This window comes from Oncorhynchus gorbuscha, linkage group LG16, assembly GCF_021184085.1.
Source record: "Oncorhynchus gorbuscha isolate QuinsamMale2020 ecotype Even-year linkage group LG16, OgorEven_v1.0, whole genome shotgun sequence".
Classification (NCBI taxonomy): Eukaryota; Metazoa; Chordata; class Actinopteri; order Salmoniformes; family Salmonidae; genus Oncorhynchus; species Oncorhynchus gorbuscha.
Window position 1 is genome coordinate 21,604,387 of NC_060188.1, and position 26,513 is coordinate 21,630,899.

General features: G+C 41.8%; 1 pseudogene; it reads left to right on the top strand.

The window, feature by feature from the left end:
- The first annotated feature begins 16,060 nt into the window (after positions 1-16,060).
- Positions 16,061-23,956, top strand: LOC123999067 (annotated as a pseudogene).
- The last annotated feature ends 2,557 nt before the right edge of the window (positions 23,957-26,513 follow it).

Here is a 26,513-nt window from a genome sequence, read left to right on the forward strand (position 1 = left end):
CACACACACACACACACACACACACACACACACACACACACAAACACACTACATACGTCCACACACACATAACATGTACGCACATGTATACTGACACCACACACATGCATACTGATGCCACACACACACGCACTTTCACATTCACCACATACGCTGATGCTACTGTCTATCCTGTTGCCTTATACTTTACCCCTACCTATATGTACAGTACATACAGTTGAAGTCAGAAGTTTACATACACCTTAGCCAAATAAATTGGCTGACATTTAATCCTAGTGAAGATTCCCTGTTTTAGGTCAGTTAGGATCACCACATTATTTTAAGAATGTGAAACATGACTGTAAGTCGCTTTGGATAAAAGCATCTGCTAAATGGCATATATTATTATTATTATTATTAAATGTCAGAATAATAGTAGAGAGAATGATTTATTTCAGCTTTTATATCTTTCATCACATTCCCAGTGGGTCAGAAGTTTACATACACTCAATTAGTATTTGATAGCATTGCCTTTAAATGGTTTAACTTGGGTCAAATGTTTCGGGTAGCCTTCCACAAGCTTCCCACAATAAGTTGGTTGAATTTTGGCCCATTCCTCCTGACATAGCTGGTGTAACTGAGTCAGATTTGTAGGCCTCCTTGCTCGCACACGCTTTTTCAGTTCTGCCCACAAATTTTCTATGGCATTGAGGTCAGGGCTTTGTGATGGCCACTCCAATACCTTGACTTGTCCTTAAGGCATTTTGTCACATCTTTGGAAGTATGCTTGAGTCATTGTCCATTTGGAAGACCCATCTGCGACCATGCTTTAACTTCCTGATTGATGTCTTGAGGTGTCGCTTCAATATATTCATATAATGTTCTTCCCTCACAATGCCATCTATTTTGTGAAGTGCACCAGTCCCTCCTGCAGCAAAGCACCCCCACCACATGATGCTGCCACCCCTGTGCTTCACGGTTGGTATGGTGTTCTTCGGCTTGCAAGCCTCCCCATTTTTCCTCCAAACATAACGATAGTCATTATGGCGAAACAGTTCTATGTTTGTTTCATCAGACCAGAGGACATTTCTCCAAAAAGTATGATCTTTGTCCCCATGTGCAGTTGCAAACCGTAGTCTGGCTTTTTTTATGGCGGTTTTGGAGCAGTGGCTTCTTCCTTGCTGAGCGCCTTTCAGGTTACGTCAATATAGGACTCGTTTTATTGTGGATATAGATACTTTTGTACCTATTTCCTCTAGCATCTTCACAAGGTCCTTTGCTGTTGTTCAGGGATTAATTTGCACCTTTCGCACCAAAGTACATTCATCTCTAGGAGACAGAACGCGTCTCCTTCCTGAGCAGTATGACGGCTCCGTGGTCCCATGGTGTTTATACTTGCATACTATTGTTTGTACAGATGAACGTGGTACCTTCAGGTGTTTGGAAGTTGTGTTTGGAAACCAGACTTGTGGAGGTCTGCAAATGTTTTTCTGAGGTCTTGACTGATTTATTTTGATTTTCCCATGATGTCAAGCAAAGAAGCACTGGGTTTTAAGGTAGGCCTTAAAATACATCCACAGGTACACCTCCTATTGACTCAAATGATGTCAATTTTCCTATCAGAAGCTTCTAAAGCCATGACATCATTTTCTGGAATTTTCCAAGCTGTTTAAAGGCACAGTCACCTTAGTGTATGTAAACTTCTGACCCACTGGAATTGTGATACAGTGACTTATAAGTGAAATAATCTGTCTGTAAATAATTGTTGGAAAAATTATTTATGTCATGCACAAGTAGATGTCCTAACCGACTTGCGAAAAACTATAGTTTGTTAACAAGAAATTTGTGGACTGGTTGAAAAACAAGTTTTAATGACTCCAACCCAACTGTACAGTGGGGCAAAAAAGTATTTAGTCAGCCACCACTTGTGCAAGTTCTCCCACTTAAAAAGATGCGAGAGGCCTGTCATTTTCATCATAGGTACACTTCAACTATGACAGACAAAATGAGGGGAAAAAATCCAGAAAATCACATTGTAGGATTTTTTATGAATTTATTTGCAGATCATGGTGGAAAATAAGTATTTGGTCACCTACAAGCAAGATTTCTGGCTCTCACAGACCTGTAACTTCTTCTTTAAGAGGCTCCTCTGTCCTCCACTCGTTACCTGTATTAATGGCACATTTTGAACTTGTTACCAGTATAAAAGACACCTGTCCACAACCTCAAACAGTCACACTCCAAACTCCACTATGGCCAAGACCAAAGAGCTGTCAAAGGACACCATAAACACCATAAACAGGACACCATAAACAAAATTGTAGACCTGCACCAGGCTGGGAAGACTGAATCTGCAATAGGTAAGCAGCTTGGTTTGAAGAAATCAACTGCGGGAGCAATTATTAGGAAATGGAAGACATACAAGACCACTGATAATCTCCCTTGATAAGGGGCTCCACGCAAGATCGCACCCCGTGGGGTCAAAATGATCACAAGAACGGTGAGCAAAAATCCCAGAACCACACGGTGGGACCTAGTGAATGACCTGCAGAGAGCTGGGACCAAAGTAACAAAGCCTACCATCAGTAACACACTAGGCCACCAGGGACTCAAATCTTGCAGTGCCAGACGTGTCCCCCTGCTTAAGCCAGTACATGTCCAGGGCCGTCTGAAGTTTGCTAGAGAGCATTTGGATGATCCAGAAGAAGATTGGGAGAATGTCCTATGGTCAGATGAAACCAAAATATAACTTTTTGGTAAAAACTGAACTCGTCGTGTTTGGAGGAAAAAGAATGCTGAGTTGCATCCAAAGAACACCATACCTACTGTGAAGCATGGGGGTGGAAACATCATGCTTTGGGGCTGTTTTTCTGCAAAGAGACCAGGACGACTGATCCATGTAAAGGAAAGAATGAATGGGGCCATGTATCGTGAGATTTTGAGTGAAAACCTCCTTCCATCAGCAAGGGCATTGAAGATGAAACGTGGCTGGGTCTTTCAGCATGACAATGATCCCAAACACACCGCCCGGGCAACGAAGGAGTGGCTTCGTAAGAAGCATTTCAAGGTCCTGGAGTGGCCTAGCCAGTCTCCAGATCTCAACCCCATAGAAAATCTTTGGAGGGAGTTGAAAGTCCATGTTGCCCAGCAACAGCCCCAAAACATCACTGCTCTAGAGGAGATCTGCATGGAGGAATGGGCCAAAATACCAGTAACAGTGTGTGAAAACCTTGTGAAAACTTACAGAAAATGTTTGACCTCTGTCATTGCCAACAAAGGGTATATAACAAAGTATTGAGATAAACTTTTGTTATTGACCAAATACTTATTTTCCACCTCTCTCATCTTTTTAAGTGGGAGAACTTGCACAATTGGTGGCTGACTAAATACTTTTTTGCCCCACTGTATATACTGTAATCTAGTCAAGGCCTGTCCTATTTAATTATTGCTGTACATATACTATTCTATACTATGTATTCTTCAGATATACAAAATATTCTATCTATATGCTGTCCATAATGTCTATACATCCCAGTATATATATATACAGTACAAGTCAAAAGTTTGGACATACCTACTCATTGAAAGGTTTTTCTTTATTTTGACTATTTTCTACATTGTAGAATAGTAGTGAATACATGAACGCTATGAAATAACACAAAAAAGTGTTTTAAAAAAGTGTTAAAGTGTTAAACGAATAAATATATATTTCAAAGTAGCCACCCTTTGCATTGATGACAGCTTTGCACACTATTGGCATTCTCTCAACCAGCTTCATGAGGTAGTCACCTGGAATGCATTTCAATTAACAGGTGTGCATTGTTGAAAGTTAGATTGTGGAATTTCTTTCCTTCTTAGTGAATTTGAGCTAATCAGTTGTGTTGTAACAAAGTAGGGGTGATATACAGAAGATAGCCCTATTTGGTAAAAGCCCAAGTCCATATAATGGCAAGAATAGCTCAAATAAGCAAAGAGAAAAAATAGTCCATCATTACTTTAAGACATAATGGTCAGTCAATACCAATATTAAGAAGAGACTTGCTTGGGCCAAGAAACACAGTGGAAATCTGTCCTTTGGTCTGATGAGTCCAAATTGGAGATTTTTGGTTCCAACCGCCGTGTCTTTGTGAGACACAGAGTAGGTGAACGGATTATCTCTGCATGTGCTGTTCCCAAGCATGGAGGAGGAGGTGTGATGGTGTGGGGGTGCTTTGATGGTGACACTGTCTGTGATTTATTTAGAATTCTGCATTCTGCATTTTGCAGCAATACGACATCTCATCTGGTTTGCGCTTAGTGGGACTATCATTTGTTTTTCAACAGGACAATGACCCAAAACATACCTCCAGGCTGTGTAAGGGCTATTTGACCAAGGAGAGTGATAGAGAGCTGCATCAGATGTCCTGGCCTCCACAAGCACCCGACCTCAACCCAATTGAGAAGGTTTGGGATGAGTAGGACTGCAGAATGAAGGAAAAGCAGCCAACAAGTGCTCAGCAAATGTGGGAACTCCTTCAAGGCTGTTGGAAAAGCATTCCTCATGAAGCTGGTTGAGAGAATGCCAAGAGTGTGCAAAGCAGCCATCAAGGCAAAGGGTGGCTACTTTGAAGTATCTCAAATATATTTAGATTTATTTAAATTTGTTTTGGTTACTACATGATTACATATATGATTATTTCATAGTTTTGATGTCTTCACTATTATTCTACAATGCAGGAAATAGTAAAAATAAATAAAAACCCTTTAATGAGTAGCTGTATCCAAACTTTTGACTGGTACTGTATATATATATATATATATATATATATATATATATATATATATATATATATATATATATATATATATATATATATATATATATATTTTTTTTATATAATCCAGACTCCAACATTGCTCGTCCTAATATTTCTATATTTCTTAACTCCATTCTTTAACTTTTTAGATTTGTGTGTATTGTTGTGTATTATTAGATATTACTGGACTAGTGGAGCTAGAAACACAAGCATTTCGCTACACCCACAATAACATCTGCTAAATACACTATATGACCAAAAGTATGTGGACATCTGCTCGTTGAACATATCATTCCAAAATCATGGTTATTAATATGGAGTTGGTCTCCCCTTTGCTGCTTTAACAGCCTCCACTCCTCTGGGAGGGCTTTCCACTAGATGTTGGAACTTTGCTGCGGGGACTTGCTTCCATTCAGCCACGAGCATTAGTGAGGTTGGGCACGGATGTTGGGCGATTAGGCCTGGAAAAGACCTTCCCCAAAATGTTTCCACAAAGTTGGAAGCACAGAATCATCTAGAATGTAATTGTATGCTGTAGCGTTAAGATTTCCCTTCACTGGAACTAAGGGGCTGGTCCCGAACCATGAAAAACAGCCCCAGACCATTATTCCTCCTTAACCAAACTTTACAGATGGCACTATGCATTGGGGCAGGTAGCGTTCTCCTGGAATCCACCAAACCTACATTAATCCGTCGGACTGCCAGATGAGTGATTGATCACTCCAGAGAATGCGCTTCCACTGCTCCAGAGTCCAATGGTGGAGAGCATTGCGGCATTGCGCAGGGTGATCTTAGGCCTGTGTGCGACTGCTCTGCCAGGAAAACCCATTTCATGAAGCTCCCAACGAACAGTTATTGTGCTGAAATTGCTTCCAGAGGCAGTTTGGGACTCGGTAGTGAGCAGTGGTGTAAAGTACGTAAGTACGTAAAGTACTACTTAAGTCGTTTTTAGGCGGTATCTGTACTATACTTTATTATTTAAATGTTGGACAACTTTTACTTTTACTTCAGTACATTCTTAAAGAAAATCAAATAGACTTTACTCCATACATTTTTTCTGACACCCAAAAAGTACTCGTTACCCCTTTCCCTTTACATTTTGAATACTTAGCAGTTGTCACGACTTCCACCGAAGTCGGTCCCTCTCCTTGTTCGGGCGGCGTTCGGGGGGTCAAAGTCACCGGCCTTCTAGCCATCACCAATCCACTTTTCATTTTCCATTTGTTTTATCTTTGTTTTCTACACACCTGGTTTCAATTCCCCCCCATTACATGTTCATTATTGAACCCTCTGCGCCGACAGAGATGGCCGCCTCGCTTCGCCTCGCTTCGCGTTCCTTTGTTTTTTTACGTGTTATTTCTTACATTAGTACCCCAGGTCATCTTAGGTTTCATTACATACAGTCGAGAAGAACTACTGAATATAAGATCAGCGTCAACTCACCATCAGTACGACCAAGAATATGTTTTCTGCAACGCGGATTCTGTGTTCTGCCTTACAAACAGGTCAACGGAATTGATTCCATGCAGCGACCCCAAAAAACGACTCCGAAAAAGAGGGAAACGAGGCGGTCTTCTGATCAGACTCCGGAGACGGGCACACCGTGCACCACTCCCTAGCATTCTTCTTGCCAATGTCCAGTCTCTTGACAACAAGGTTGATGAAATCCGAGCAAGGGTAGCATTCCAGAGGGACATCAGAGACTGTAACGTTCTTTGCTTCACGGAAACATGGCTCACTGGAGAGACGCTATCGGGGGCGGTGCAGCCAACGGGTTCCTCCACGCATCGCGCCGACAGAAACAAACATCTTTCTGGTAAGAAGAGTGGCGGGGGCGTATGCCTCATGACTAACGAGACATGGTGTGATGAAAAAAACATACAGGAACTCAAATCCTTCTGTTCACCTGATTTAGAATTCCTCTCAATCAAATGTAGACCGCATTATCTACCAAGATAATTCTCTTCGACTATAATCACAGCCGTATATATCCCCCCCCCCAAGCAGACACACCGATGGCTCTGAACGAACTTTATTTAACTCTTTGCAAACTGGAAACCATTTATCCGGAGGCTGCATTCATTGTAGCTGGGGATTTTAACAAAGCTAATCTGAAAACAAGACTCCCTAAATTTTATCGGCATATCGATTGCGCAACCAGGGGTGGTAAAACCTTGGATCATTGTTACTCTAACTTCCACGACGCATATAAGGCCCTGCCCCGCCCCCCTTTCGGAAAAGCTGACCACGACTCCATTTTGTTGATCCCTGTCTACAGACAGAAACTTAAACAAGAGGCTCCCACACTGAGGTCTGTCCAACGCTGGTCCCACCAAGCTGACTCCACACTCCAAGACTGCTTCCATCACGTGGACTGGGACATGTTTCGTATTGCGTCAGATAACAATATTGACGAATACGCTGATTCGGTGTGCGAGTTCATAAGAACGTGCGTTGAAGATGTTGTTCCCATAGCAACGATTAAAACATTCCCTAACCAGAAACCGTGGATTGATGGCAGCATTCGCGTGAAACTGAAAGTGCGAACCACTGCTTTTAATCAGGGCAAGGTGTCTGGTAACATGACCGAATACAAACAGTGCAGCTATTCCCTCCGCAAGGCTATCAAACAAGCTAAGCGTCAGTACAGAGACAAAGTAGAATCTCAATTCAACGGCTCAGACACAAGAGGCATGTGGCAGGGTCTACAGTCAATCACGGACTACAAGAAGAAACCCAGCCCAGTCACGGACCAGGATGTCTTGCTCCCAGGCAGACTAAATAACTTTTTTGCCCGCTTTGAGGACAATACAGTGCCACTGACACGGCCTGCAACGAAAACATGTGGTCTCTCCTTCACTGCAGCCGAGGTGAGTAAGACATTTAAACGTGTCAACCCTCGCAAGGCTGCAGGCCCAGACGGCATCCCCAGCCGCGCCCTCAGAGCATGCACAGACCAGCTGGCCGGTGTGTTTACGGACATATTCAATCAATCCCTATACCAGTCTGCTGTTCCCACATGCTTCAAGAGGGCCACCATTGTTCCTGTTCCCAAGAAAGCTAAGGTAACTGAGCTAAACGACTACCGCCCCGTAGCACTCACTTCCGTCATCATGAAGTGCTTTGAGAGACTAGTCAAGGACCATATCACCTCCACCCTACCTGACACCCTAGACCCACTCCAATTTGCTTACCGGCCAAATAGGTCCACAGACGATGCAATCTCAACCACACTGCACACTGCCCTAACCCATCTGGACAAGAGGAATACCTATGTGAGAATGCTGTTCATCGACTACAGCTCGGCAATCAACACCATAGTACCCTCCAAGCTCGTCATCAAGCTCGAGACCCTGGGTCTCGACCCTGCCCTGTGCAACTGGGTACTGGACTTCCTGACGGGCCGCCCCCAGGTGGTGAGGGTAGGCAACAACATCTCCTCCCCGCTGATCCTCAACACGGGGGGCCCCACAAGGGTGCGTTCTGAGCCCTCTCCTGTACTCCCTGTTCACCCACGACTGCGTGGCCACGCACGCCTCCAAGTTTGTGGACGACACAACAGTGGTAGGCTTGATTACCAACAACGACGAGATGGCCTACAGGGTGGAGGTGAGGGCCCTCGGAGTGTGGTGTCAGGAAAATAACCTCACACTCAACGTCAACAAAACTAAGGAGATGATTGTGGACTTCAGGAAACAGCAGAGGGAACACCCCCCCTATCCACATCGATGGAACAGTAGTGGAGAGGGTAGCAAGTTTTAAGTTCCTCAGCATACACATCACAGACAAACTGAATTGGTCTACTCACACAGACAGCATCGTGAAGAAGGCGCAGCAGCGCCTCTTCAACCTCAGGAGGCTGAAGAAATTTGGCTTGTCACCAAAAGCACTCACAAACTTCTACAGATGCACAATCGAGAGCATACTGGCGGGCTGTATCACCGCCTGGTACAGCAACTGCTCCGCCCTCAACCGTAAGGCTCTCCAGAGGGTAGTGAGGTCTGCACAACGCATCACCGGGGGCAAACTACCTGCCCTCCAGGACACCTACACCACCCGATGTTACAGGAAGGCCATAAAGATCATCAAGGACATCAACCACCCGAGCCACTGCCTGTTCATCATCCAGAAGGCGAGGTCAGTACAGGTGCATCAAAGCTGGGACCGAGAGACTGAAAAACAGCTTCTATCTCAAAGCCATCAGACTGTTAAACAGCCACCACTAACATTGAGTGGCTGCTGCCAACACACTGACATTGACACTGACTCAACTCCAGCCACTTTAATAATGGGAATTGATGGGAAATTATGTAAATATATCACTAGCCACTTTAAACAATGCTACCTTATATAATGTTACTTACCCTACATTATTCATCTCATATGCATATGTATATACTGTACTCTATATCATCGACTGCATCCTTATGTAATACATGTATCACTAGCCACTTTAACTATGCCACTTTGTTTACATACTCATCTCATATGTATATACTGTACTCGATACCATCTACTGCATCTTGCCTATGCTGCCCTGTACCATCACTCATTCATATATCGTTATGTACATATTCTTTATCCCCTTACACTGTGTATAAGACACATAGTTTTGGAATTGTTAGTTAGATTACTTGTTGGTTATTACTGCATTGTCGGAACTAGAAGCACAAGCATTTCGCTACACTCGCATTAACATCTGCTAACCATGTGTATGTGACAAATAAAATTTGATTTGATTTGATTTGGTTTCCCCCATGTTTGTGTGCGTGTTTGTTTTATTGTAAGGCTGTATTCTGGCGGCTGGTTTTGTTGTTACGCCTGTTTATTTCGTGGTACCGGTATTTTTCCAGCACCATAGTATTGTGTTTGTACTGGTGTTTTCTTGAATTAAATACCTTGTCCACGCATCTCAGCTCTCCTGCGCCTGACTCATTTCACCAGTTACCTATAGCCTTGACAGCAGTACAGGAAACTGGTCCAATTCACACACTTATCAAGAGCAAATCCCTGGTCATCCCTACTGCATCTGATCTGGCAGACTCTCTAATCACAAATGCTTAGTTTGTAAATTATGTCTGAGTGTTGGAGTGTGTCCCTGGCTATCTGTAAATACAAAAAACATGAAAATCATGCTGTGTTGTTTGCTTAATAAGGAATTTGAAATAATTTATACTTTTACTTTTGATACTTAAATATATTTTAGCAATTACATTTACTTTTGATACTTAAGTATATTTAAAACCAAATACTTCTATACTTTTACTCAAGTAGTATTTTACTGGGGGACTTTCACTTTTACTTGAGTCCTTTTCTATTAAGGTATCTTTACTTTTTCTCAAGTATAACAATTGGGTACTTTTTCCATCACTGATTTTGAGGGGAACATTATGTAATTAATGTGTAATTATACAGTACGTAGTCCACCCTGACAACCTGGCCGTAATTTTAATCTGGAAGCACCAGCCAAGTGAAAAAATGAACACACTATTACTCCACAGAGTACGTGTAATATCTGTATAAGTGTAATGTAATTACTAAGTGTTACACAGGATTTAGCCAGTTAAAATTAAGTGTATCTTGAGATGTACTTACTTTTAATTATTGTGTACCTACAAAGTACGTTACCCATTCTGACAATGTAATCATTATCCAAGTGGGACAATAAACACACTAATACACCACAGAGTATAACTATATCTGCAATATCTGCAATATCTGCATAAGTACAAGGATGTCGCTAATTGTTACACAGGATGTAGCTATTAAAAGTGATGTGATGTATAGTTACCTATGAGCAATTTCAATATTACAAATTACGCATTACCAAGTGAAAATACCTACAAACAACAGATGAGCTTCTACTTTAGTCAACTTTATTGCAACATGTAAAAAGACCTTACATTTCTTACAAAATAATAAGGATTTCTTTTGTTAGATTCCTAATTTGGCTTAATTATATTAAACGAAGATATAGGCCTACTCAATAACATAAAAATAACAATTCTAGTGGTGACTCAAATCGAGTCAAATTTTATTGGTCGCTGTCACGCCCTGGTCGAAGTATTTTGTGTTTATCTTCATGTATTGGGTCAGGCCAGGGTGTGGCATGGGGTTTTTGTATTGTGGTGTGTTTTGTCTTGGGGTTTTGGTGTGTATGTATTGGGTTTGTAGCTAGTGGGGTGATCTAGCAAAGTCTATGGCTGTCTGGAGTGGTTCTCAATCAGAGGCAGGTGTTTATCGTTGTCTCTGATTGGGAACCATATTTAGGCAGCCATATTCTTTGAGTTTGTCGTGGGTGATTGTCCTTAGTGTCCTTGCTCCTGGCTATGTTAGTTTTCCCTAGTATAGGCTGTTTCGGTTTTCGTTACGTTCTTTGTTTTGTAGTGTTTGTGTTTTAGATTCGTGTTACGTTTTTTGTTCATTAAACATGGATCGCAATCTACACGCTGCAGTTTGGTCCGACTCTCCTTCACCACACCTAGAAAACCGTTACAGTCACATACACTATACAATAGTAGGTCGACACCCCTTTAAATTAGTGGATTCGGCCACAAACGTTGCTGACAGGTGCATAAAATCGAGCACACTGCCATGCAATCTCCATAGACAAACATTGGCAGTAGAATGGACTTACTAAAGATATCAGTGACTTTCAATGTGGCACCATCATAGGAAACCATCTTCCCAACAAGTCAGTTTGTAAGTTAAATATTAAGCAAACCACACAGCAACATTTTCTTGTTTTTTTTTATTTCCTTACAGGCGCTAACCAACAGTGCAAAAAAAGGTATTAGGTGAAGAATAGGTAAGTAAAGAAATAAAAACAACAGTAAAAGGCAGCTATACAGTAGCGAGGCTATATACAGGCACCGGTTAGTTGGGCTGATTGAGGTAGTATGTACATGTAGATATGGTTAAAGTGACTATGCATATACAGTGGGGCAAAAAAGTATTTAGTCAGCCACCAATTGTGCACGTTCTCCCACTTAAAAAGATGAGAGAGGCCTGTAATTTATCATAGGTACACTTCAACTATGACAGACAAAATGAGAACAAAATCCAGAAAATCACATTGTGGGATTTTTTTATTAATTTATTTGCAAATTATGGTGGAAAATAAATATTTGGTCAATAACAAACGTTTATCTCAATACTTTGTTATATACCCTTTGTTGGCAATGACAGAGGTCAAACGTCTTCACAAGGTTTTCACACACTGTTGCTGGTATTTTGGCCCATTCCTCCATGCAGATCTCCTCTAGAGCAGTGATGTTTTGGGGCTGTTGCTGGGCAACACTGACTTTCAACTCCTTCCGAAGATTTTCTATGGGGTTGAGATCTGAAGACTGGCTAGGCCACTCCAGGACCTTGAAATGCTTCTTATGAAGCCACTCCTTCGTTACCTGGGCGGTGTGTTTGGGATCATTGTCATGCTGAAAGACCCAGCCACGTTTCATCTTCAATGCCCTTGCTGATGGTAGGCTTTGTTACTTTGGTCCCAGCTCTCTGCAGGTTATTCACTAGGTCCCCCCGTGTGGATCTGGGATATTTGCTCACCGTTCTGGTGATCATTTTGACCCCACGTGGTGAGATCTTGCGTGGAGCCCCAGATCGAGGGAGATTATCAGTGGTCTTGTCTGTCTTCCATTTCCTAATAATTGCTCCCACAGTTGATTTCTTCAAACCAAGCTGCTTACCTATTGCAGATTCAGTCTTCCCAGCCTGGTGCAGGTCTACAATTTTGTTTATGGTGTCCTTTGACAGCTCTTTGGTCTTGGCCATAGTGGAGTTTGGAGTGTGACTGTTTGAGGTTGTGGACAGGTGTCTTTTATACTGGTAACAAGTTCAAAATGTGCCATTAATACAGGTAACGAGTGGAGGACAGAGGAGCCTCTTAACGAAGAAGTTACAGGTCTGTGAGAGCCAGAAATCTTGCTTGTTTGTAGGTGACCAAATACTTATTTTCCACCATAATTTGCAAATAAATTCATTAAAAATCCTACAATGTGATTTTCTGGATTTATTTTTTCATTTTGTCCGTCATAGTTGAAGTGTACCTATGATGAAAATTACAGGCCTCATCTTTTTAAGTGGGAGAACTTGCACAATTGGTGGCTGAATAAATACTTTTTTGCCCCACTGTATGAGAAACAGAGAGTAGCAGTAGGGTAAAAGAAGGGTTGGTGGGTGGCAGGTGGCAGGTGACGGGACACAATGCAGATAGCCTGGTTAGCCAATGTGCAGGAGCACTGGTTGGTCGGGCCAATTGATGTAGTATGTACATGAATGTATAGTTAAAGTGACTATGCATATTAGATAAACAGAGAGTAGCAGCAGCGTAAAAGAGGGGTTGGGGGGGCACACAATGCAAATAGTCCAGGTATAACCTCACACTCAACGTCAACAAAACTAAGGAGATGATTGTGGACTTCAGGAAACAGCAGAGGGAACACCCCTATTGATGGAACAGTAGTGGAGAGGGTAGCTAGTTTTAAGTTCCTACATCACAGACAAACTGAATTGGTCCACTCACACTGTTGAAGAAGGCGCAGCAGCGCCTATTCAACCTCAGGAGGCTGAAGTCGACTTGTCACCAAAAGCACTCACAAACTTCTACAGATGCACAATCGAGAGCATCCTGGCGGGCTGTATCACCGCCTGGTACGGCAACTGCTCCGCCCTCACCGTAAGGCTCTCCAGAGGGTAGTGAGGACTGCACAACGCATCACCGGGGGCAAACTACCTGCCCTCCAGGACACCTACACCACCCGTTGTTACAGGAAGGCCATAAAGATCATCAAGGACATCAACCACCCGAACCACTGCCTGTTCACCCCGCTATCATCCAGAAGGCGAGGTCAGTACAGGTGCATCAAAGCTGGGACCGAGAGACTGAAAAACAGCTTCTATCTCAAGGCCATCAGACTGTTAAATAGCCACCACTAACATTGAGTGGCTGCTGCCAACACACTGTCATTGACACTGACCCAACTCCAGCCATTTTAATAATGGGAATTGATGGGAAATGATGTAAATATATCACTAGCCACTTTAAACAATGCTACCTTATATAATGTTACTTACCCTACATTATTCATCTCATATGCATATGTATATACTGTACTCTACAACATCGACTGCATCCTTATGTAACACATGTATCACTAGCCACTTTAACTATGCCACTTTGTTTACTTTGTCTACACACTCATCTCATATGTATATACTGTACTCGATACCATCTACTGTATGCTGCTCTGTACCATCACTCATTCATATATCCTTATGTACATGTTCCTTATCCCCTTACACTGTGTATAAGACAGTAGTTTTGGAATTGTTAGTTAGATTACTTGTTGGTTATCACTGCATTGTCGGAACTAGAAGCACAAGCATTTGGCTACACTCGCATTAACATCTGCTAACCATGTGTATGTGACAAATAAAATTTGATTTGATTTGAGGTAGCCATTTGATTATGGCTTGGGTGTAAAAACTGTTGAGGAGCCTTTTGTCCTAGACTTGGGACTAGGTACCGCTTGCCATGTGGTAGTAGAGATAACAGTCTATGACTGAGTTGGCTGGGGTCTGACTATTTTTAGGGCATTCTTCTGACACCGCCTGGTGTAGAGGTCCTGGATGGCAGGCAGCTTCGCCCCAGTGATGTACTGGGCCGCACGCACTACCCTCCGTAGTGCCTTGCGGTCGGAGGCCGAGCAATTGCCGTACCAGGCAGTGATGCAACCAGTCAGGATGCTCTTATCTTCTTACTTGGATGGTAAGGAGATTCAGGTTTTCATTATGGCTAGCGTAAACATTAATTATACATTATTTTTGTATTATAATCTGGGATGACACCCATATGGTAGACCCCAGTCAGTGAGGTTAATTTATATATAACTGTCACGCCATGATCCGTTTCACCTGTCTTGTGCTTGTCTCCACCCACCACCAGGTGTCTCCCATTTGTCCCCATTATCTTCTGTGTATTTATACCTGGGTTTTCTGTTTGTCTGTTGCCAGTATGTCTTGTCCCATCAAATCCTAACCGCATATTCCCATGCTCTAGTTTTTGTGTTTCCTAGTCTTCCCAGTTCTGCCCTTTCTGCCTGTCCTGATCCTGCCTGCCGTCCTGAACCTGCCGTCCTGTACCTGCCTGACTCTGATTTGGAATATGACTCTTTGCCTGCCTTGACCTACCTTTTGCATTACATTACATTTAAGTCATTTAGCAGACGCTCTTATCTGCCCCTTGTACTATAATAAACTCTGAGACTCATACCATCTGCCTCCTGTGTCTGCATCCGGGTCTTAGCCTGAGCCATGATATAACATGTTTTTATAAACTCAACCAAGTTAACCCAGATGGTACACTTTGGGGGCAAGTGCTAGCAACAACATTGAGTGGAGCAGCTTCTATCTCAACGCCATCAGACTGTTAAATAGCTATCACTTTGCTGCTTCCACCCAGTTATACATAGACTTGAAATCACTTTAATAATGGAACACACCACTTTAATAATGTTTACATAGTTTTGCTTTACTCCTCTCAAATGTATATACTACATTCTATTCTACTGTATTTTAGTCTATGCCACTCCGACATTGCTCGTTCTAATATTAATATATTCCTTAATTCAATTATTTTACTTTTAGGTTTGTGTGTATTGTTATGAATTGTTAGATATTACTGCACTGTTGGAGCTAGAAACAAGCATTTCGTACACCCGCAATAACATCTGCTAAACATGTGGATGTGACCAATAACATTTGATTTGGAGATTTCGAAGGGTGAGGTTTGACAGGTTGGTAATTGGAGCCTATTGAGCATCGAATTTGAATAATCTCGGACACCCAGCGCATCTGTCCACAAGAGATACGACCTTGTGACAGTTATTACTGAATCGGATGCAGTTTAGAAGAAACTAAATACTAAATTGGTGAATTGAAACACTAAATTGTTGAATTTAGTGGAAACTTGCCCCTTTGTAACAAACATGGTAACAAGCATTTGTTGTTACACCTCTGTAATTACAGAATGAAATGACCACCAGTTACATGTTATTACAGTGTAACTGAGTTATTAAAATTAACTACACTACCTATTACATGTAATTACCCTGTAATAATGAAGTTTTACCTTTTGGACTTAATATTGCAAATGTTCTTCAAATTCCTCTAGCAACACCAGGTAGGTTGCAAAATATACATACTGGAAGCGGAAAACAAAAGTTTGGTTAGGCATTTGAATAAGACGAACGTTTTTCAATGTGACACACAACTCGCCGGCGCAGTGAGATCCACGTGGTTGAAGAGCAGTATCTGATTGAATTGGAGGACTCAGAGAGGCGTAACGGAGCTTGCTCGCTTTTTACATTTAGATAGTTAGGTTCATTAGCGACGTTTTATATTATTGACTCTATTATATTGTTTTGTAAAACTGCCATTATGGGAAAGTCAAAGGTAAGCGGTTAAGTAGTTGTTGGCTAACGTTAGCTAGCTAAAGTTTTCTAAATAACGTTAGCTATCTAGTTATTGACACGATTATTGTAAACTGAATAAAGTTACTGGTAAATATATTTAATATTGTCTCATCTGCATGTGTAGTTAGGTGGATGAAAATGATGTTTTTTATGAGAATATCTGAACGATGATTAAAATATTTGTAACTGATTACATCCACAACGGCGTTAGCTTGTAACATAGCGAACTATCGTGGCCATTTTAAACGGACGTGTTAATTCAATGTCAGACCAAAAAACAGAGGAAGTCACGTTTGAGTGCGAACCATGTGGCGGAAGAGGTGTTCGGTGCGGTCCCTCACGTGTTTCACCGTGGCCAAGTCAGCAAGAATGTCGGTCAGCTAGTGGAGAACATGCGGCTCGTCGTGGAGCCCTTCACTGCAGAATCCCTTAAGGTCCGTTTGTTCATGTCATGAAACTCAAAGCTGGTATTTATAACTGACTTGAATCAAAGTGACGTTACTGCATGCCACATTTGTTACTTAATATATGTGTTAGTTTTTATAAAACTTTCAACCACTGTTCTGAGTTTATACATGGAAGTGTGTCTTGGCTCATAATGGATTGCATTTGAGGTCTTGCCTGCTTGTGATTGACAGGTGAGGAAGAAGAATGTGCTGAAGGACTTTGTGGCTGTAGCAGGGCCACTGGGAGTGACACACGTCACGATCTTCACCAAGACGCCCAGCAGTGTCAACATGGTAAATAAGTCTGCAAACACCAGGTGTGTATTCATTATTGAAACCGTTTTACTGTTTAAGAACCATTTACTGTTTAAGAACCAAACTGAAGCAAATTAAACAGGGAGTAACATACTTGATTTTGTAAAGTAGAAACTCATATTTTTCTTGTCAAAAAGTATGTTTTGTTATATATATTTTGACCCTTAATGGGTTTTGTTTGTTGTAAACAATTTATTTTGCAACACCTGTTGCGTTACTGTACAACAAGGGGCTTTAACAGTAGACACTGCAGCTGCTGTAAACCCTTGGCCTTTTCAAAGGCAGGCAAAGGAAATAGCTTTATGATTTATCGCTATTGATCAATGAAGTATATGCTGTGTTAGCCACCTCCTTAGTTATTCCAATTGCTGGTGCAGATGATGAGTTATGAGAATATCTGAATTCATGATTAAGATGTTTTATCACTGATGCATCACTATCTACAGTTGGGCTGTTTACTAGATCCTAATGGCAAATTAGCAAGTGAATGAGTAATTTTTTTCTCTTTCCAGAGGCTTGCTCGGCTGCCTAAAGGCCCTATGCTCCATTTCCGGGTGACCAAAGTAAGTACACAAACACATATGACTTACTGGAAGAGATGGGCTCAAAGGATGACAGATTTTGACGTGACTGTTCGGTGATATATGTTCAAAGTAAACGCACTGATGAGCCCCAATACTAGAAACAAGCAAATATAGGGGGTTGGGCTTCAATTGCTTTTCCTGAATATGTTTTTAATCGTTTTAGGTACTCCCTTATTAAAGATGTGGTCTCGTCACTGAAGAGGCACAGAATAGAATGCATGAACAGCAGTTCACACATCATCCACTGCTGGTCCTCAATAACTTTGGCTCGGAGGGCATGCATGTCAAACTTATGGCCACCATGTTCCAAAACATGTTCCCTTCCATCAATGTGCACAAGGTATGTCAAAGGCACCAGTCCCTGGATTTTTGCTTTATTGGGGATTTGTGAAATATGATGATAGTACAGTCTTCTGATTATCTGTGACGATCACTCAAAAGTAAACGCTTTCTGATATCCCACAATCTTTTTATCCTCTTATTATATTGATGAGAATCAGATTAGTGTGCATTTTAACAGGTTTGCTTCTTGTAGGTAGCCCTCAACGCCATAAAGAGATGTACTTTGCTGAACTACGATCCAGTGTCTCAATAAATTGAATTTCGGCATTAGTACGTATACAATATGTTTTGTGCACTCGTTTTAATTCAAGGTGGCTTGGTTACTCTATAGGAAGACTGCTTGGGCTCAGAGGATGACAGATTGTGATTTGACTGTTTAGTGATGTATATTCAAAGTAAATGCACTGATGCACCCAACATGCAGAATCCCCCCCCAGTAGATGACTAAATGGTTCAGTCCACAGTCATCCTTGTCCTTCTCCCTATCCCCCTCTGCAGCAGCCTGAAATTAGTCCCTGTGTGCATGAGTAGAGGAGTGAAGAAGCTGATGCAGGAAAAGTTCCCCAACATGAGCAAGTTTGAGGACATCAGTGAGCTGCTGATGAAGTAAGAGCCCTGTCTGTCAGTCCTATCAGACTGCAGAGTATCTCCTGCTGTACTTGATCTATCTGGTCTATCTGCATGTGTTTGGGTTGTCACTATTGCATGGTTGAATTTGAGCTGTTTCACAATGTTATTTGGGTGATACTACCATGTCTATGCTGGCTGTGAAGTGATCTACCTACAAAGTCATTCTGATTTGGCCAGCTGTTATGTGTTCTCTTACCCTGCTAACTTTCTTTCAGAGGGGCTAATCTTTCAGAAAGTGAAGCAGAGCAAGATGGAGATCACAACATAACGGAACTGCCACAGATCTACTCCGGGCGTGGTAACATGGCGTCTCAACAGAGCGCTGTGAGACTGACTGAGGTGATTACCATGGTGACTTAATGGCTGATCTTACTGATATTACATTGAAACCAGTGTTTCTATAGAATTCTCTACTCCTGTGTTGGCAGTGACTATAAATGCTAGGCTTATAGCATCAGTTTGTCTTGTTATTTTCTGTCCATGGGATGTACATGATGAAAAGATATCTATGATTACCTGTGATATTTCACAAAAGTAAACGCTTACTGACACATCCTGACATTTATCACCATGGTGCCTTCAGCGGTTGATCCTACTGATGTGACATTGTCAGCCGTTTCTGGTAGGGTTTTACAGCATCAGTTTGTTTTCTCTTCAGATAGGCTCACGCATCACCATGCAGCTGGTGAAGATCGAGGAGGGAATGGGAGAGGGGAACATTCTCTACCATGCAGTCAGTAAGTACACCTGTCAGTTTCCTGTTGATTTAGCTGTCCATGGGATGTACATGATGAAAATATATCTATGATTACCTGTGATATTTCAACAACAACAAAAGTAAACGCTTACTGACATATCCACTGAGAATGGGTGTTTCTGTTGATTGGTCATGGTGAAATGCTGATACAGGCACTCTGAATGTATTTTCTGAAGTCTCCAAGGCTGAGGAAGAGCTTCAGGAGATCCTGATCCGAAAAGCTTTACTGGAGGAGAACAAGTGAGTGTTATAGCCCATTGTAACTGCTTTTCATTCCACCTGAGTTGGAGTGGAACAGTGATGTTTGTTTCTGTAATGTCAGGAAAAGAAACATGGCAGGCATCAAGAGGAAGCGCCAGGAGGAGGAAGAGCATGACCCTGAAGTGGAGGATCCCGGGAACCAGGATAACAGGCCCCCGGTTGTTGAATCTGACGACGAGGCAGAGTACTACAGACAGGCTGTAGGGGAGGAGCCAGATGAAGGTATGTACTCTTTCAGTACTGAACCAAGTCTCTATAGTTTGTGTTTTGTTGTACTATATTTTTGTGCTACTTTGGCAGACAAAATCACCTTTTTATATTTATTTTTCTCCCTTCCATCTAGATATGTTCCCTGCAGCCAAGTGGAGGCAAAGACCTGAAAGGCCCTCAGGAGGACCCTTCAAGAAGAGGAAACCGTTCTCTGGCGACGACAGGAAAAACAAATATGGTTCCAAGTCACCTCATAGGTCTGGTCCGAGAGTGAAACCCAGAGACCGAATGGGGGGGTGACGTGGACAGGAAAGAGGGAAAGCGATTTGGGGATGGGGGCAAATCATTTGGAAAGATGTCACTGGGGGGCAAAAGGTTTGGAGGAAAGAAATTTGGTGACAGGGATTAAAGATTTGGAGGGAAGTTTGAGGGGGGCAGTACATTTGGGGGTGATAGGGGTTCTAAGTTTAAGGGCAAACCTCATCCTGGTGGTTTCAAGAAGGGTCCTAGAGGGGTGAAGGAGGGCTTCAAACAGAGGAAGGGGAAGAGCTGAGCTTCATAACCCTGGATTGATGCGCACTGAGCGCTCTACCCTGGTAAAACATCAGGTGGCAGTATGGACTCACGCTTGTGGTCACTGCAGTTTCTGATCAACATGAACAGGGGAATTTATTCCTTAATGAAAGGACATAGGTATCACCACAAGTCAGCTGGAGGACTGGATGAAAATGCAATGATGAATTTTGTGCCTTGTGAACATGTTTATAAAACATATTATAAGCATTGGCAAATAAATAGCTGAATACAAGGTACAGCTCAGTTGTGTGTAGCCTTTTTATCTTGGGGCCGACTCATGTAGCCTCTGCCACAAGCTTTCACTTTAAAGCGTGACCGTAAACGAGCCGAGGCTGATGCACACGAGACTTGAGTATGGAACGCTGTTTGGGTCTTTGCGTGTCAAAAAGATACGCGTAAAATAACACTATTTGACTTGTGTCAAAAAAGCTTCTTGACCAATCGACCTGAATATGACTCCACATCACATAATATAACACGTTCATTATTTTTTTACGGTGTTATTACACATTGATTACACTCACTCGTAATTCATATGTTACATCGATTCACCGATACGTATGCTATGAGTCATAGATTTCTGTCACTGATGATCTACATTTGCATAAAGTTTGTTTGGACTCCGCCCAATTCTCAGGGACTGGTGACAGACGTTCACTCAACTTCTGTTCTTCTGAGGTAAATATAAGCTGTCCAAATGGAGTTCCATAGAATGGTAACCTTTTCATTTGGTACTTTGCTACAAATAGAACAAGGGGCAGGCAGTGTTGGTCACACTTCTTGAAAATGCCTACAAATGGGTTGATTTGGTTGGATGAAAGGTCAGAAAGGGAATTGACTGCTTTAAATCTTTGTACATGTAACTAACCTATCATGGGAAGTTCTACTGGTCTCTGAACGTCTACCCCAGGAAATGTAGCCTTATCTGTCTTGTTAATGAGTAAGTACTATCTGGCTTTATTCTGAGGTCATTGCCATTTATACATTTAAATATATGTAAAGTGTAAGGACAGAAATGGAGTAAATGTGAACCGTTTATAATGGACCACCTGTTTTTGAATACTGGTGCATACTTCTGGTGTTTGTGTCTGTTGAATAGCCTGGAGAAGTAACATCAGAAACGGTCTTGTGGCTTTTCTTAGAGAGAAACTATATGGAACTTGTTTTAGGCTCCATGGGGCGTTTTGGACAGACATTCTGTTGGTTTAAGATTTACACAACCTTGGTCCATGGTATTTTAGATTATTATTTGCTATCCATTGCACAACATTAGTATGGAGAACACCAGTGTGTTTTTATTTCTGACCACAGATGTACATTTCTGATAAGACAATAGCTCTGAAGGTATCTTAAACCACTACTAATACTAGCAATTTATTACATGTATTGCGACAGAATGATACTGATTGACGTTATGAACTGTTATGAACTGTTATGACTGATGTATTGGCTGGCACAGTGCAAAGTTCCCCTTAGGGGATCAGGATGAACTGCATAAAAGAATGGGTCTCCACTTCAGAATATAATGTATATATTTATCCTTTTTCTTCCACAGAGATGAACAAATACCACTATTTTCTAATCTCCCACAGAAATCAATACACAAACATGATAGATTACAACTCTTCTTGTCATGGTGACAAGTTCCAAGTGCAGTTATTGCCTTCAATGTACGGTGTTGAGTTCTGCGTGGCGTTGGTTGGTAACCTGTTTGCCCTGAGACTCTTGGCGACCAGGGAGAGGAACAACTGGCACACTGGTGTGGTGCTGTCCTGTAACCTGGCCATCAGTGACCTGCTCTATGTCCTCACCCTGCCCCTGCTCATAGTCTACTACATGCAGGACAAGAACTGGCTGTTTGGGGTGGTGGTCTGTAAGATAGAACGCTTCCTCTTCACCTGCAACCTGTATGTCAGTATCTACTTCATCATGTGTATCAGTGTGAACCGCTATGTGGCCATTGTGTACCCCTTCTTCAGCCGGAACCATGTGAACCCAGACAAAGCCAAGGCTGCCAGTGTCGTCATCTGGATCTTTGTGACAGCCATCTCCTCTCCTGTGCTGAAGTTTGCCTCCACATGTCCAGAGGGAATCAACAAAACCCGTTGTGTATCCTACTCCTATTGCACCAACAGTGATGCAGTTGCATACACTCACTTGTTTTACAAAGTCTTTCTGTCTGTGGCTGGGTGTTTTATTCCCTTCCTGGTCACATTTGCATCATACTGCACAGTGTTGAGGGCGGTGTGGAGGAATGTGAATATAACCTCCCTGGAGAAACGGAAGGTGGCCCTGATGGTGTTTGCAGTGGTTGTGCTGTATGCCATTTCCTTTGTGCCTTATCACCTCCTCCAGAGCTACTATTTCTACCAGAAGGTTCACGAACGTGGCTCTGTCTGCAACTGGGTGTGCAAGGCCTACCAGGTGTCCAAGGGACTGGCTACACTGAACATGTGCATCCATCCACTGCTCTACATGGCTGTGTTTGATAACATCCGAGTGGCCTGCTGTGGAAGGAGCTCAGCAGATATGGCAATGAATAATACATGAACAAAATGATGTTCTCGCTGCTCTTTGGATGCTTGCACTTATGGTGTTTCTGATAAGCAAGTTTTACACACAGTTGATGACTTATCTGTAAATAACTGCAGCTATATGCACTTCCTTCCGATGTTCTGATGTAAGATCTTTTTGATGGTAATGTTTATTTTCATGATGTCTAAACTATGCCCTTTTCTATATTCATTATTACAGTATCAGATAATAGAAATTGAACATATTCAAAATAACTATTTGAAATGTAGCTACATTACAACATAATAACTTACAGTTTTCATATGATGAGAAATATATTAACACCAAAAGCACTGGATAAAAAGTTATTATAACAACCATTTCTGCCCTAGGAGACAGTGGATGGAAACGCGTGCTAGTTTGAAATGGAAAAGAGTCGCTGTAGCTATTGATAAAGAACATCAAGACGATGCAGCTGCTTTAGAAGTGGGGTGCACTGTTGAGCGTTACATCCCGGGGGGTTCGTGCTGATTGTATGGAGATTGTGACAGCCGTCTCTTGAGAGGGCAAGAACAAGATGAATGTGAGAAGTGCAGTATTATCATAAGGTGATGTATACTTGGAGGAAGGGGGAATGGAGGGAAAACGTGAGGCAGATGAGGTCTAAAGAGAGGGAGAAATAGGGTGAGCTTAAGTTGGTTAAAAATGGCAGGGAAAAGGGAGATGGTTTGTTCAAGAGGAATGGTAGAAAGTGTAAGCAGAGTGAGTTGTATGCAGGATTGAAGACAGGAGGGGAAAGGGAAGTGAAACAGGACGAAGTATCGGAGGCGCAATGGCGACCTGTCATTCGAGCAGGAAGCTCCACGTGTTTAGTAAAATATTTTAAAAATATATATATATTTTGAGTTGTAAACATGTATATATATATAAACATATATAAACGTTTATCGTGTTATTTCGGCATTTTATGTGTCACATAAATGTTTACAACTCAAACAAAACATTTGTTAGTAAAATGTATAATTGTAAACTGGGTGGTTCGGTCCCTAAATGCTGATTGGTTCTCGAGTGGCGCAGCAGTCGAAGGCACTGCATCTTATTAGTGCTAGAGGTGTCAATACAGACACCCTGGTTCAAATCAGGTTGTATCACAACCGGCCATGATTGGGTGTCCCATAGAACCAGCGTCGTCAGGGTTTGGCTGGTGTAGGCTGTCATTGTAAATAAGAATTTGTTCTTAACTGACTTGCCTAGTTAAATTTTAAAATATACAGTTGAAGTTGGAAGTTTACATACACCTTACCCAAATATATTTTAACTCAGTTTTTCAGAATTCCTGACATTAAATTCTAGTAAAAATCCCCTGTCTTAGCTCATTTAGGATCACCACTTTATTTTAAGAATGTGAAATGTCAGAATAATAGTAGAGAGAATGATTTATTTCAGCTTTTATTTCTTTCATCACATTCCCAGTGGGTCAGAAGTTTAGATACCCTCAATTAGTATTCTGTAGCAGTGCCTTTAAATTGTATAACTTGGGTCAAACATTTCAGGTAGCATTCCACAAGCTTCCCACAATAAGTTGGGTGAATTTTGGCCCATTCCTCCTGACATAGCTGGTGTAACTGAGTCAGGTTTGTAGGCCTCCTTGCTCACACACGCTTTTTCAGTTCTGCCCACAAATTTTCAATATGATTGAGATCAGGGCTTTGTGATGGCCACTCCAATACCTTGACTTTGTTGTCCTTAAGCCATTTTGCCACAACTTTGGAAATATGCTTGGGGTCATTGTCCATTTGGAAGACCTATTTGCGACCAAGCTTTAACTTCCTGACTGATGTCTTGAGATGTTGCTTCACTATATCCACATAATGTTCCTCCCTCATGATGTCATCTATTTTGTGCACCAGTCCCTCCTGCAGCAAAGCACCCCCACAACATTATGCTGCCACCCCCGTTCTTCACGGTTGGGATGGTGTTCTTCGGCTTGCAAGCCTCCCCCTTTTTCCTCCAAACATAACAATGGTCGTGATGGCCAAACAGTTATATTCTTGTTTCATCAGACCAGAGGAGATTTCTCCAAAAAAGTATGATCTTTGTCCCCATGTGCAGTTGCAAACTGTAGTCTGGCTTTTTATGGCGGTTTTGGAGCAATGACTTCTTCCTTGCTGAGCGGCCTTACAGGTTATGTTGATATAGGACTTGTTTTACTGTGGATATAGATACTGTTGAACCTGTTTCCTCCCATATCTTTACAAGGTCCTTTGCTGTTGTTCTGGGATTGATTTGCACTTTTCGCACCAAAGTACGTTAATCTCTAGGAGACAGAAAGCATCTCCTCCTGAGTGGTGTGACGGCTGCGTGGTCCCATGGTGTTTATACTTGCGTACTATTGTTTGTACAGATGAACGTGGTACCTTCAAGCTTTTGGAAATTGCTCCCAAGGAGCAATTTGTTTTCTGAGGTCTTGGCGGATTTCTTTTGATTTTCTCATGATGTTAAGCAAAGAGGCACTGAGTTTGAAGGTAGGTCTTGAAATACATCCACAGATACACCTCCAATTGACTCAAATTATGTCAATTGGACTTTCAGAAGCTTCTAAAGCCGTTACATATTTTTCTGGAATTTTCCAAGCTGTTTAAAGGCACTGTTAACTTAGTGTATGTAAACTTCTGACCCACTGGAATTGTGATACAGTGAAATAATCTGTCTGTAAACAATTGTTGGATAAATTATTTGTGTCATTGCACAAAGTAGATGTCCTAACCAACTTGCCAAAACTATAGTTTGTTAACAAGAAATTTGTGGAGTGGTTGAAAATTGAGTTTTAATGACTCCAACCTAATGTCATGACTGTCCTGACCAGGTCAGGTTACAGGAGACCACAACCCTACAGATTATCTCTCAACCCCAACAGAGGAGGAGAGATCTAGGGGTCTGAAGATGTGGAGGGTTTTATGACCCCTCACGTCCCTGTTAAATCTCAGGCCACAGACAAATTCCTTTGTCCTGTTACTATGGAGAACCAGCATCAGATTATTAAAAATGAAATAAAGGGACTTTGGAACACATAGCCTGGTTCCTCTCTAGGTTTCTTCCTAGGTTTTGGCCTTTCTAGGGAGTTTTTCCTAGCCACCGTGCTTCTACACCTGCATTGCTTGCTGTTTGGGGTTTTAGGCTGGGTTTCTGTACAGCACTTTGAGATATCAGCTGATGTACGAAGGGCTATATAAATAAATTTGATCTGATTTGGAACAATGGTTTCCATCAGCCACAATGGTGGTCATGACGATAGATTGGAATATGAAAATGTATGTCATTTTTGTTTTGTTATTAAAGGTTAATAGATGACGTTATTACGAAAACATTGTAATGTGAAGAGTTTTCCTAGTAGATGATGTTTATACATTGTACGTTGTATGGAAAATATCCAAATCAAAGAGAATGTTTTGGGGAAGATGAAATGTTAAGTTAGTTGTCTAAAATTGGATTTGAATAACATCGACCTTGCCTCATTAACTTGGTACGCCCAGAGAATTGCCACTAAAGGCGGTTACGCCCACTTCTGACCCAAGGGTATAAAACCTGTGAGTGTAGAATTTACAGACTTCGTGACC